Below are 14,566 nucleotides of genomic sequence, written 5' to 3'. Positions count from 1 at the left end.
TATGAAGTTCAGCAAATCCACCCTGTCTTCTTGATGCTTTTTATTGCTTTCTCTGGCTTTTAACTTTGTGTTTATGTGGTACCTCCTCCGATCCAGGGCTGTTTTGTAACAATCTAGTTTTTGCTTTTACATCTTCTTTGGGATCCATTGACATAGTCTCTGACTTGAATCCTTCTAGTTTCTTTTTAGTTTGGATTAGGCTTAGAACAAAATCCCCACTTTCAATTCTAGCTCTTACTATTCATGCAGCTTGCTTCTTCTCAGAAGTCTTGCCTACATTTTCAAACTCATTCCAAGTTGACATTTCATTCTGCTCATTTAACTGCAACTTCTACACTGAATTTACACTTGACATCCTATGTGTGTCCTCTGCAGAGTGATCTATAGAAAGTAGTGGTTGTTGATGCTTTTTGAAAAAGGGAATCTATGGATCTAGAAATGTAGCTCAGGTGATAGAGAGCTTGCTTAGTCTACACAGAGCCACAGAGCTGTAGGTTCCATCTCCAGCACTACAGAAACCCTGTGTGCCTGTAATCTCAGAGGTAGAAGCAGCTGAGGAGGAGTTCAAGGTCATCCTTTGCTTTGTCTTGAGTTCCAGACCTGTTGTAAGGGAGACTTGGCTGATGAGGAGAAGGATATGGGGAGAAAAGTGTATCTTAAGATTTTCTGAAAACTAGTTCTCTACCTAGTAACTGGAATTTAAACCTGTTCTCTGAATACACGTACTACTAATAGCAGGCTTCAATCTGGAATTTTGAGTATTTATTTTTAATTTGGGGAGAGATATGCACTGTGGTGCTTTGGAAGGTGAGATCACAGCTTGTGGAAGTTGGTTTCTCTTCCACCATGTGGTAATCGATTCCACCTGGTAATTGATTGCAGGTTCTCAGTTTTTGTGGCAAACATGTTTACCAGCTGAGGCATCTGTTTGGTCCTCTAGAATTTTGAATTTTGAAAGTAACTCAGATTATTCTTGGAGCTGGACTTGGATTCCCCATACCTTCCTTGTTTCCTGACTAAGCCTGCTTCTCTAGTCTTCCTGCTGATTCTATAAACGTACTCTAATAAATTTCTTTCGGCTTAAGTTAAGTACAGAGTCTGTTCTTTGCAAGTGAGAAACCCAATTTAGAACCTAGCTCTTGAGAGACCGAAGCAAAGCATCAGGAGTTCTAGGCCACCCTCAGCTACATACTGAGTTCCAGGCTAACCTAGGCTCCTCGTGTCTCAAACCAAACAAAAACTCCCAGAAAACAAAACACAATTTTGTATTTCTGTTAGTCTCCTGAGTCCTGTGAGGGCAGGATTTCCTGCTTTCTGTACAGATGAGAAGTGGGGCACTTAAAGGGGATTTTCACAGAGAGGGATAAAGGAGCTGCACGGCCAGTAGAGATAGGAGCTTGCAGGAGCCCCAACACAGATTGATGTGCTTCTTGCCAGGCATAAAGCTGACATCAGTCCTCTTACCTACTTGAAGCAGTCAAGGCTTTGAGATCATGGCCTCACTCTTCCCCTGAGCACTATTGCCAACCCCAGATTCCTGCTCAGCACAGTTTGGACAGCAGCTACCCTAAATTGGAATATGTTGAAAGCCATCATCTCCTCCCATAACCTGTACTTGCAGTTCCTATAACAACTCATTCCTAGAATGAGTAGCCTTTGTTGAGTATTGGGCCTGTGCTTTTCTGATCCCTTTAGCTGGTGTGTAATCATATTGGCAGTGTTTCTGGCCTTGCATTTAAACTCCTTTAAATTGGTACCAGCTTGCTACTTCTGGAGATCTTTACACATGGATTAGGAGAAGTAGAATCTGACTTTGCTTGAAGGTGAGATGTTGAAGTTAGAATGTTTACCAGAACTGATAGTTTAGAAAAGAAACTAAATTAAGCAATGTCTTTTAAGTTGATTAAATGTGACCATGAAGCATGAAATATTGATATTAGGAAGCGCTTTAATAGTAATATGTTTTACTAGGTGATGCCAGCTTGGGTTTTATATTGTGTTTAAGCTTTTCAAACTTTTTTTTTTAAATCTTTCTAAATCAACATTTTATTTCATTTTTAGCTACAAAGATCACTTTTTCATTGGTGACTGGCCAAATTTTAAAACTTAGCTCATCATAAACTACAATGTCCTTAATCCTTTAACAAAATGTATTCACTCTGACTTGTATGTGAGTAGGGCTTTTGATTAGTTGAATTGTTTTTTGTTTTTTTTCTTACTAAAACACATAGTGGTGCTTGCCTTTAATCCTAGCACTTAGGAGGCAGAAGTCTACCAGGGCTACACAGAGAAACCCTGTCTCAGAAAAGAGAGAGAGAGAGATTTATTGATTTATTTATATTAACTATTTAAAGTAAGACCCATATTTGGTGAATTGCGTTTTAAGTCATGTGAATGAATGTATTAATCAGATCAGCAATGCAGATAATAAAGTTGATAAAACATCAGCAACACAATGGGGAATATTATTTTAAGGTGTGTGATGTTTGTTTATTTATTTGGTTTTTCGAGACAGGGTTTCTCTGTAGCTTTGGCATGCACCACCACCGCCTGGCATGTGACTTTTGTTTATGCTCCATTTGATTAACTCTGTGAAGCTGTTATTTTTTGCCTGTCTAAAACATGATGGTCTAATAAAGAGCTGAACAGCCAATAGCAAAGCAGAACAAGAATAGGCATGCTTGGTATACAGAAAGTATAAATAGAAGGAGAAACCACGAAAGGAGAAGGCATGTACAAGGGCAGGAGGATGTCTGGGGCCCTGCAACCCAATCACCCAGCCAGCCACAGGGTAAGAAAAAAAGTAAGACATAAACAAGTAAGAAAAGGAAAATGCCTAGAGGCGAAAGGTAGTGGGATCATTTAAATTAAGAAAAGCTAGCAAGAAACAAGCCAAGGGAAAGCCAGGCATTCATAACTAAGTGTAACACCCGATTCTGTGTTACTCCCTCGGTACAGTTCACCACTGTACCTAAGGCTAGTCGGGCAAGGGCCTGGAGATTGAAAGAGACCTGGGTCATTCGAAAGGAGATCAACCGAATGTCGTCGTTTATTTAACCTTGGAGAAAATCCTTACATACCTCGCTGCTGCACAAGGATTTCTGCCCAGGCAGATGGGAAATTACCACACCAAAGATGGAGTCAGCAATGCCCTACAGCTAATCACCAGTCGGGGCAGGGGGAGCACAGGAACAACAAAATGTTTTAGCTGGCTGACCAGAAACTGTCCTCAAGTTGAACCCCAAGAACAAGGGTAGACCCAGGCCCTACAACTAAGAATAAGCCTCCATGTGTGATTTATTTGAGAGCTGAGTGGTAGACTCCCCAAAAGCCAAAAGAATAAAATTTCACACAATTGGCTGTCTTTTATTGATCCCAAGGAGTGGTATTGCTGATTCCTGATTGATTGATTCCCAATTTTCTGAGAAACTGCCTTAGCTCCCAAAGTCCAGTTGAAGAGTGGGAGGAGTGAGAATATGAGCAAAGAGGTCAAGACCATGATGAGAACACCCACTGAAACAGTTTACCTGAGCTAATGAGAGTTCACCAACACCAGCCAGACTGGGAAGGAACAAGTGTAGGACCCAACTAGTCCCTTTGAATGTGCTTGACATGGCTGGGACAGACTGTGGGGCCACTAGTAGTAGCACCAGGATTTATTTCCTATTGCTTGTACTGGCTTTTGGGGAACCTATTCTCTTTGGATGGATACCTGGCTCAGCCTAGATATAGTACGGAGGGTCTTGGACCTTCCCCAAAGCAATGTGCCTTCCTCTCTCTGAGGAGTGGATGGGGGTGGGGGTGGGGTATGTGGAGGGAATGGGAGGAGGGGAGGGAGTGGAAACTGAGATTGGTATGTAAAATGAAAAAAAAAGTTTGTTTTCTTTTTAATAAAAAAAGACTGATTACTATTATTTTGCAGTTATTCACTCAGATGTCTACTGAAACCTGCATAAACCATATTTTTTAAGCAAAAACCAAATACCTGAAAAGCAATTGTATATAAAATATACATTTTTATACAATGTTAAAAATTTCCATGTTAGTCTGTCAAGTTGAGATGACCATAGTTAAACTTTGCATGATAACCATAGTGTTAAGACCCCATAACAGTTAATAATATCATGTGAAGCAATTTTCTTTTAAAAAAATTTATTTATGTATACAGTGTTCTGCCTGCATGCCAAAGGAGGACACCAGATCTTATTCTAGATGGTTGTTGGGAATTGAACTCTGGAAGAGCTACCTGTGCTAACCTCTGAGCCATTTCTCCAGCCCATGAAGTAATATTATTAATATCTTAAGATCAGTTTATTCGTTCATAGAACATTTACAAAGCACCACCTAGTGCATTATATTTTAGTCTATATTAAACATTTTGTGAGTTATTAAGCCTTGGCTGGCCTCAAACTCATGATCCTCCTGCCTCTGCCTCCTTCAGCAAATCCTACCAGCGTGTGCCACCACAACTGGCCATTTTGTGGTTTTTGGTAATGTAGTGAAACAAGATAGTGAGACAGACACTAAAGAACTCAGAGAACCACCTGTCTCTGCCTCCGAGTGCTGGGATTAAAGATGTGTGGCACCACCAACAAGAATTAGCAGATTTTCAAAGACTAGTAGGGCCTTTCTTCCTAAAGAAAAAGGACTTAATACCCTATGCTTACAAACAAACAAAAAAACCAAATACCATTAGAAGCATTCTTTTTCCTTTGTCTTTTTTTTTTTAAAAGTTTTCAAGACAGAGTTTCTCGAAACTCTTTGTAGCTTTGGAACCTGTCTTGGAACTCACTTTGTAGACCAGGCTGGCCTTGAACTCACAGAGATCTGCCTGCCTCTTGCCACCCTCCTGAGTCCTGGGATTAAAGGTGTGCACCACTACCACCTGGCAGAAACTTTCTTTTCTTTTGAGTCAGGTGGCTGTGGTGCACACCTCTAATCCCAGCACTCAGGAAGCAGAGGGAAATGGATTTCTGTAAGCCAACCTGGTTTACGGAGCAAGTTATAGGATAACCAAAGGCTACACAGAAAAAACAAAAAAACCAAAAAGCTTTCTTTTTGAAGTACTCACTAAAGATGAATATGATCTAAATATTATGTTTTAAGAAGAAGAAAAAACCCTAGCCATTATTTCTCAACTGCCCTGTAGTCTTATTACCACCATCATGGTTCATGTCTTTATGGTGACCTAATCCTCAAATTTTCACATTATCTGGACTCAAATTTTCACAGTTAGATATTTTGTTGTTTGTTTTTCGGGACACGGTTTCTCTGTGTATCCCTGGCTGCTCTGGAAATCATTTGTAGGCCAGGCTGGCCTTGAACTCACTGGGATCCACCTGCCTCTGCCTCCCGAGTGCTAGGATTAAAGGCCCTTGCCACAATCAACAGACATTCTTATGAATTCTCAAAACTGTATTCTAAAGAATTACCAGCTATGTACTGACAATTCAAACTGTATGTGATGGCTATCACAATTTGGAGGATGCTATATCACAGATGTGATAGGCTTTCACATAAGAGATTTGTCTTGTGAAAACTAAAATTTTGGCACATAAAAGACATTGATATTTGTGCTCATAAAATTAATTCCAGTAAGTTAAAACTGAAGAAAAGAAGAGACAAAGGAATGAATAGTTTGGAAAAACAAAACAAAAATCATCACAGATTAGAAACTCAGTTTTTGTTATGGTGAGTAATTTAAAATTCATTTGAATTTCTGTCCAGAAAAAACATTTTGGTTCCCCTCAAATCTCTTACGGGTTTTTTGTCTAATATATTTTATTTGAAAGCCCTAAAATACGGAAAAAAAAAACTTTTCATAAAAAGTTTCCAGAATAAACTACTTTTTCTCAAAACCTCACACATTCCCTGTAAAAAGTACCAGTTTCATTCCTTTAAGATTATATATGTCGAAAGGACAAAGCATTTCCTGAGTCTGTTTCAAGTACACAAAAACCATTCCTAAGTGCTGACCACATCCTCTTGAGATACTGGAAGGAATGGGGTTGGGGAAGAAAAATACTGACATCTTTAATGGTTTTTAGCCCACAGCTATTCAAAATCCTATAAGCTATTTGATAAACTTGATTGTTTGGTTTGTGTTTTTTGTTTGTTTTGTTTTGTTTTTTTGACAGGATCTCTCCCTGTAGCTCTGGCTATCTTGGAACTTATTCTGTCCTCAAACTCAAAGAGGTACAAGTCCACCTGCCTTTGCCTCCCATGTACAGGAATTAAAATTTGATATTTTAGACATGTTTATTTACCTCTGGGATTATCTATTTGGATAGCGATATCAGGTTATGACATTGAAAAAATCTTTGGATTCTGAGTAAAATAAATTTTGATACCACTGTAGTGGGCACAGAGTTTCTTCTTGGAGTTAGGAAAATATTATGAGACTAGCTTTATGAATATATTGAGAAAATCACTCAGCTATAAATTTTAAAGGTAAATTTTACTGTATATCTCAATTGAAATCATTCTGATTGCAGAATCCATAGCCTTTGTCTCTAAGATGTCAAGTAAATGTTCCAGTCCTTAGAATGTCACTTTTTCTACTCTAAAATGAAGGGATAGAACAAGGCAAATATTCTTTGGAACTATGTTAATATTTCTTAATGAATGATAAAAAAATCAATTTATTTAGTGGTAATTAAAATCCTCTGAAGATTGAAGCAAAGAACTATATTCTGTGCCATGTTTTGTAAAAACATTAGCTTTCTTTGTATATATGTAATAGTTATGATGTAAATTCTTTTCTACCATGGATTGCAGTAAGAATGTTAGAAACCAAGAATATCACCTGGTTTATGATGTACTTCCTATATAATTTAGTTATCTTAACATACAATTTGAAAGTATTGAATTCTCCACTGTATTTTGTAAACTCACACGTAACATTTTTTTAAATGAATCAGACATTGTTCTCAACTTTCTATGTATTAAGTCAATCTTCACAATAGTCTAGGAAGCAGAAAGTGATTTAAAAGCTTCACTCAAGAAGTAGGGAAATGAGGGAAAGAAAAATTAATCATTAAGACAAAAATCATTCCACCAAAAGGGAGAGAGCTGAAATTGAGCTGAAATCATTTTTTAGAGCTACCACTCAACTACTACTCAAGCTACTCTCTATCGAGTTCTCACAATATATTTTTTAAGTTTAAAACTGACATACAATTGTTTAGCCCTTTTTCTCCTACAAAATTCATGTGCTTGGTGGTGAATATTATTTAAAAAAAATCAATATTTTGCCAATAGACAATAAATCTCATTAGAGAGACCACTAAAGGCGATGCAGAAAGTATAGCCTTCAAGTCAATTTAGCCCATCAGCCCTTTGTGGGGTTAAGATTTCCACTGAGAATCAGCAGCAAGAAAAGAAAAAAGAAAAAAGTGACAGGTGTCTCTGTATTAAAGAATTCTTCCTCAAGAAAAAGTACAACTTCTGTAATTCTGTTTTTCTTAATATGAAGATTTGAGGTTGGTATATTTCTTTGAGCTCAAGGTTTGAATGTGTGCTTATCATGAAAGAAAGACCTTGGCTTCAGTCCCTAGCACAGAAAAAGGAGCTGGACACTGTGATACATACCTCTAACCTGGGAACTTTAGGAGCTTAAAGGTAGGGCTGTGAAGCTTTGACTACACAGAAAGAACCTGTCTCAAAAACATTTCTTTCCCTTCAACTTTAGTTTGGCTGAATATAGCAACAAGCAAGTTCAGTGTGTGTACTGAGATCAGAATTGTTCTGATTGGCTTTAAAAAAAAAAAGCAAATGATAGCATACTTGAGAATTGAAAACCAAATTTAGGTAAATGACTGAAACACTTTTTAAAGTACAAATACCTAATTCTCTGCCTTCCTTTTAATGATACCTGTATTGAGTGTGCACACATGTCCCTCCTCTTGTGATGATTCAACAACAACCCTTCCAGTCCCTTGGCAATCATAATTGAAACCTGAGCTGCTGAAACGGCTCAGCAAGTAAAGGTACTTCCTGCCTGATGACCTGAGTTTAATCCTAGGACCCAAATGATAGAAGGAGAGAACATATCCCAGGAAGTTATCTCTGATCTCCAGCTGTGACCAACCACCACCACCAATAATAATACATAAATCATAATGAGGTTTTAAAAGTTGGAAGCTTAGCCAGGCATGATGTTGCTTTCCTTTAGGAAGGAAAATACGGAATATGAGTTCCAGGACAACCGGGGCTACATTGAGAAACCCTGTGTCAAAAAATTAAAAATTAAAAAAAATTAAAAGAAAGTTTACTTGAGTCTTCTTTATTAAAACTGATGGATTTAAATTAGGCTTCACTCTGAGGTTTTGTTTTCTTGTTTCATCAAGAGCATACTGAATTTCAGTTAAATTATTTGACACTGTAAAGTCTAGCTTCCGCTAATTGGTTTCTCCGAGCCATGCATGACAGTTCCCTTTGTTTCAGGACTCTGAAGCCTCTCTGAATACACCATCACACATCGTATGCATTTGTTTACTACACTTAGATTGGTAGCATTACTGGAAGCACATGTAAGATATTTACCTAGATATTTCATCCTGCAATCATGATTTTGCTATTATACATTGAGAAGATGTAATCTAACTTTGGTTCAGCTCAAATTTGAATATTTAACTTTATATTTAACAATTGCAAATGTTTCACAGTATTTTATTAATTTCATTTTCTGTTTGCTTGGGACTGAACCGAGGGTCTTGTGGGTACTAAGCATTTACTCTACTGAGCTACATTTCCAACTTTTATAGTGCTACACTATAAATTGTTAAATTTAAATCTGGCTGTTAATGTCTAAGAGACCAGATAGAATTCTGCAAATCCTTTGCAGAATTTAAAAAGGAATGGCGACTCCTGGCTGAGGTGGATCCCTCCCCACGCCCACACATTTTCCATAAGTCTTTCCTTGGAATTATGTTTAAGATAATGATCCCAGCAAAGAGTGTAAGTAATGTAGAGAAAAAGAAGTTGTATAAAGCATATCATGAGACTTGAACTTCTGGTTTGTAAAACCTTCTTCGGGGAAATCAGATTACAGATTTTTTTTGAGCACATTTCACAGGGATATTAGCCAGTAGAAAGTATGCAGAACCTGTGTGACCAGCCACATAGAGAATTCCTGATCATTTTTTTTTTTTTTTAAATAAAGGCAAGTACCATTCATTTCACAAGTGACACACATCAGGCAAGTTTTTAATGACTTTAGTTCCCTTATACCGATCCTATATTCAGGTAACAACAAAAAGTGAAAGCCTGAAGAGTCAAAAATTCCGTTTGTGACAACTACAAAGGGAATATCTTTCTAATTTATAAATGTTTAAGTTGAGGAGAAAGGTTTAGGGATGTGAACCAAGATGACCTCTATTAACTGATAGATTGTTCCCAGCCATGCAGTTGTGTTCCTCCCTGCCACCCTGGCACCTACTTTCTTAACTTCATACTGGTAAATGGTAACTATAAGTAATATGTGGCTTAGGAATTCTGCTAAAGTTAAAATTTAATTTTTTTGAGTGTGCAGTTTATTGAGAGAAGGATAAAGGGAAGGGAAGAGAGAGACAGAGGAGGGGAGGAATGAGAGAGAGAGAATTTAAGTCTTAACTATAGGCCAGATCCTTCCTGGAAATGTAGCTCAGTGGTGGAGTTCTAGCTTAACATATCCAAGGCCCTGGGTTCAATCCCTTGCACCAAAGAGAGGAGAGAATTTGAATTCTCACATAATGGAATACTTTTGAATGTTTATTATGAATCGATTTTTATTCTCTGCAAAATAATGGTAATTTTCTTATTATGAGAATATTATAAAAGTATATTTATAACTTAGTAGCTTTTTTTCATACTTAGAAATTATAAACATCTTAAATACCTCCATTATGAAATATTGTCTAGCTTATGACAATAAGAACATTGAAATAAGGGAGAGGGAAATGGGAGGCGGTGGCGGGGAGGAGACAGAAAGAAATCTTTAATATATAAATAAATAATAAAAAAAATAAAAGCATGACGCACATAAAAAAAACAAACAAAAAAGAACATTGAAATAAAGTGATTTCCTAGTTTCTCTTGCTAAGGCAAATTTTTTATTACTTAAGAAATTCTTAAAGTGGATGAAATGTAGGAATATATCCTACTTTTAGACAGTCCACAATAGAATATATACAAAGATGAATAATAGCTAATTTTTCTAGACTAGAAAATAAACATTGGTAATTTAGTGTTGGGTTAGATTTTAGGCAGAAGGAGCAGGGAGTGTTGAAAGGCAGTGGAATATAATCTGGAAAGGTCTTTCCAGAAAGACCTATGGTGGGGGCATAGGTCTAGCTTTAGTCCCAAATGTGCACAAAATATAATGTTTAAAATATCAGAAATCTCAAGTTTGTATAGGGGGAAGTAGGAAGGAGTGGTGTTCAATAAGTGAGCATGAAACCTTTCACACTGAATGTGACATTTTTTTGTAAAATATTTTCTGCTTTCACTGCACTGAACTTCTAAAGAATGAACTTTATTTTATCAACTCGTATGGCTTTTGTGTCTATCCCAATACTTTCAGTGTCTGGCAAAAGAAAGGAATTTTGCCAGTGTTTGTTGAATGGATATATGAATGAATAAATTAAGAATTAGGAGGACAGGTAGATTGAGTGAGTTACTCAAAGTCAAACATTTGGTGGGTGATGAAGTTATGACTGGCAAAAAACATTATTTCTGAGAGGAAGTATGGAGTGCTACAGTGATTATTTTTTCATTTTTAGCTTTTGGAAAATTTCATAGGTGAATCTTAAGAAGCTTCCACTAAGGTTCTTCGGATAAATGGATCCAACACAATGCACATCATGCACATAGGCACATATCATAAGGAATTTATTCATATAGTTACTGTAGCTGGGATGTTATACACCGTGAGTTATCAATCCCGAGACCAGAGCTGGAGAACAGAAAGCACAGTTTTAGGTAGAGTCTAAAGATGTGATAAGTTGTAGGTGGGAGTAGGGGAGGTGGCCCAGTGGCTCAAGTGCTTGCTACACAAGTGTGAGGACAAGAGTTCGTGTCTCCAGAACCCATGTAAAGTCTGGTAGAGTATTGTGTGTATTTATAATACCAGTACTTCTATGGCAAGTTGGAGGCTGAGGAGAACCCTTGGAAGTTCTTGCTTTCACTGTTCTGATTGGAACAGACTCTCTGTTGATGCAATGCTATTACTGAGTTATTTGAAGCTCACTTAAAAGATACGATTTGAAAATAGCATCAAAGAATGCTATGGAAATAAGAAAGTGTTGCAATTTCATGTCTCTAACTTCAATCTAAGACTTAAACATTTTAAAACTTAAAATTATACTATTCTGGGTTGGAACACTCCTCCTGTCCCTCTCCCTCAAACCCTCCAAACAAAGCAAACAAAGCAAAATGTAGCAATTGGTGTGCAGCAGCAAGAAGTAAGGGACAATTAGGCAAAGTTCATGGGAAGAAGGCAAACTCGAGTAAGGAAAGGGAATGACGTCATCATTGGGACAATAGAGGAAGATGGTTTTGACAGTAGCTGTTGAATATACTTTGAAGGAAAAAATTAGAAAGGGGGAAAAGGAAACAGGAAAGGGAAGTCTGTCAAGAACTCAGCATGACATTGGGAGTGGGTGGGAAGCTTCCTGTAACAGCTTGATGTTTGGAACATCTGGTCCCCTCTCCTAGTCTCAACTCTTCAGAAATCTCAGGTTTCTCGACTGACCAAATAAGACACAATAGAATCCTACCACCAAAAAGCCATTTTCCCTAGACTGGGTAATCTAAAGAAAGCAAAAATATAGGTGGAAAAAAAAAACAATCTCTCCTTTTATACTATAAACATCACTTGTTTTTCTATCCAACAAATCCTATTTTTATTACTTTATGTACTTTGAAATATTGATTTTATATTAAAACTGAAGTGCAAAATATATTTTAATTTATTTATCTCAAAAGATGACCAGTGAACTAACAGAAAAAATTGTTTTAAAGTTAATAATTTTATGTTGCATTGTTTAATTATTTTAATGTTTCTTGCATTCTCACTTGACCTGTTTCCTAAAGTTCAGTTGTGCCCTCTAGTAGTTCTTGTTATTTAGTAAAGGCCACTTTGGAGGTTTTAAACAACTTTCTTCAAATTGCATCTATTTACCTTGTATATGTGTGGGGTGTATGTGTGTGTTTCTATGTGTTTTGTGTGTGTACAGTAATGCACACACACTCACACAAGCATGGGCAGATCCCCGTGTATGGACGTAAGAGGAAAACATCAGAAGTTGCTTCTTTCTTTCTACTGTATGGGGCCAGGATGGATTGAAACTATACCCTCATATTTGGCAGCAAGTGCCTATACCAGCTGAGCCATGCACTTGTCCCACCCTGGAGTTTTAGGAAGTGGTTACAGGTAGAGCTAATAATTCTCAAGTCACTGTCTTTTAGCTTCTGTGGTAGTTTGAATGCAATGATCACCATAAGTAAGAAGTGGCACTCTTAGAAAGTGTGACAATGTTGGGAGTAGCTATGGCCTTATTGGAGAAAGTATGTCACTGCCAAGGTGGACTTTGAGGTCTCCTATGCTTAACCTACACCTAATGTCACAGTTTAGTTCCTGTTTCCTGAGGAACAAATGTAGGACTTTTGACTCCTTCTCGAGCTCCATGTCTGCCTACATGTCACCACGTCCCATCATGATTTTAATGGACTAAACCTCTGACACTATAAACCACCTTATTAAATGCTTTCCTTGATAAGAGTTGACGTGGTCATGGTGTCTCTCCACAGCAATAGAAACCCTAAGACAGAAGTTGGTACCAGGGACTAGGCATTGCTGTGATAGGCCTAACCATGTTTTTGTTTGGAGGAATTTGGACTTTGGTACTTTGAGTAATGAAAGCAGTGCAATGTGTTAAGCACTGCTTAATGGGCCATACTAGTAGAAGTAGGGAAGATTTGAACTGTGGGGGTTTGGCTCAAGATGTTTCAGAGGGGAAGAATTTTAGTATATTACCTAAAGATCATTTCTGTGGATATTTTAGTGAAGGATGTGGCTGGTTTTTTTTGTCCTTGTCCAAAGAGTCTACCTGAGGCTAAAGTGAAGAGTTTTGGATTAATTCCAGAGTATGGACTCTGTCATGTGGCTATTCGGGTTAGTGCTAATAAAGATCTATAATGAAATGGAGCAAGCTGAGCAAGAAAAAAAATACAAAATGTATAATTTGAGAAGAAAAGGCACACCAGGAGGAGGAATGGAGCTAAATCCTGTGTTCAAAGAGATACACAGATTAAGAAATGGAATAAAGAGAGTGGTGACCTTAGAGCAAGATCCTACCTAGCCAAGTTTCCAACTTTCGAGAAGAAATTAAAGAAAAGCTTAGAGTCAGTTGTGGTGGTGTACACCTTTAATACCAACACTCCAGTGGCAGAGACTGGTGGGTCTCTGAGTTTGAGGCCAGCTTGTCTACAGATCCAATTTCAGGACAGCCAATTTTAAGCAGTGAAGGAAACCATTGAAAACAGAGAGTTAGCTGGGCGGTGGTGGCACACGCCTTTAATCCCAGTACTCAGGAGGCAGAGGCAGGCGGATCTTTGTAAATTCGAGGCCAAACCTGGTCTACAAGAGCTAGTTCTAGGACAGGCACCAAAAACTACACAGAAACCATTTTTGTTTTGTTTTGTTTTGTTTTGCTTTTCAAGACAGGGTTTCTCTGAGTAGCCCTGGCTGTCCTGGAACCCAGTCTGTAGACCAGACTGGCCTTGAACTCAGAGATCCATCTTCCTCTTTCTCTTAAGTGTTGGGATCTCGTTAAAAAAAAAAAAGACACTCAGAAAGTTGGTAAACACGTAATTGAGCAAGGGAAGGTGCTTATTCTGGACCCAGTAAGTAGAAGAACTTGGCAACTTTGGCCATGTGGTTCTTGCTTTAAAGATAGAAGGGAAAGATTGTATAATTGCCTTCTGTGACTAAGGAAAACGGTTGAAGCCAGGCATGTGTTAGGGGTGTTCTTTAGTGGAGGCATAAAGCTATGAAGTTGAAGCCTGGATTGCCTTGGACACCCCCAAGATACTGGCGATGCTAACACCATAGGATGCCTGCTGAAGAAAGCTGCTAACAGAGAGTGGAACCAGCTCAATAGAGAGAAATATGTTGTAATCAACAAAGCTTAAAGGAGTTGGGAATCTAAAGAGCATTTTGACATCAGACATGGAAATGCAGAATTCAGAGTTTGTCAGATTGACTTTCGATCTTGCTTTGATCCAGTATTTCTTCAGTATGCTCTCTTTAGTGTGTTTTGGAATGGCAGTGTATATCCTTTGCCATTATATGTTGAAAGTGTATGATCTATTTTGATCTTACAGGGGATTGCAGCTAAGCGAGTGCATGAATCTCAGAAAATCTTTGAAATTTGAACTTTTAAACATCGTTGAGACTTATAGACTATAGGGACTTTTGACGTCGAACTAAGGCTAACTAGTGTAGCTGCTGGGATTACAGCTGTGTGCCACCACTGCCTGGCCTATACAACTGACTAGTGTGGCTAGCTCTGGACTCTGTTCTTCA

At 37.9% G+C, this 14,566-nt stretch overlaps 1 protein-coding gene across 1 annotated transcript in view; it reads left to right on the top strand.

The window, feature by feature from the left end:
- LOC126491524 (collagen alpha-1(I) chain-like) overlaps positions 1–14,566 on the top strand; it is an 85,394-nt gene that overhangs the window by 36,127 nt on the left and 34,701 nt on the right. The gene's annotated exons all lie outside the window — the stretch shown is intronic.

This window comes from Alexandromys fortis, unplaced genomic scaffold (assembly GCF_014885135.2).
Source record: "Alexandromys fortis isolate MF-2015 unplaced genomic scaffold, M_Fortis_MF-2015_v1.1 scaffold_279, whole genome shotgun sequence".
NCBI classification, from domain to species: domain Eukaryota; kingdom Metazoa; phylum Chordata; class Mammalia; order Rodentia; family Cricetidae; genus Alexandromys; species Alexandromys fortis.
The sequence above is the reverse complement of the archived record's forward strand: the minus strand, read 5'-3'. Positions and strand labels throughout refer to the sequence as shown.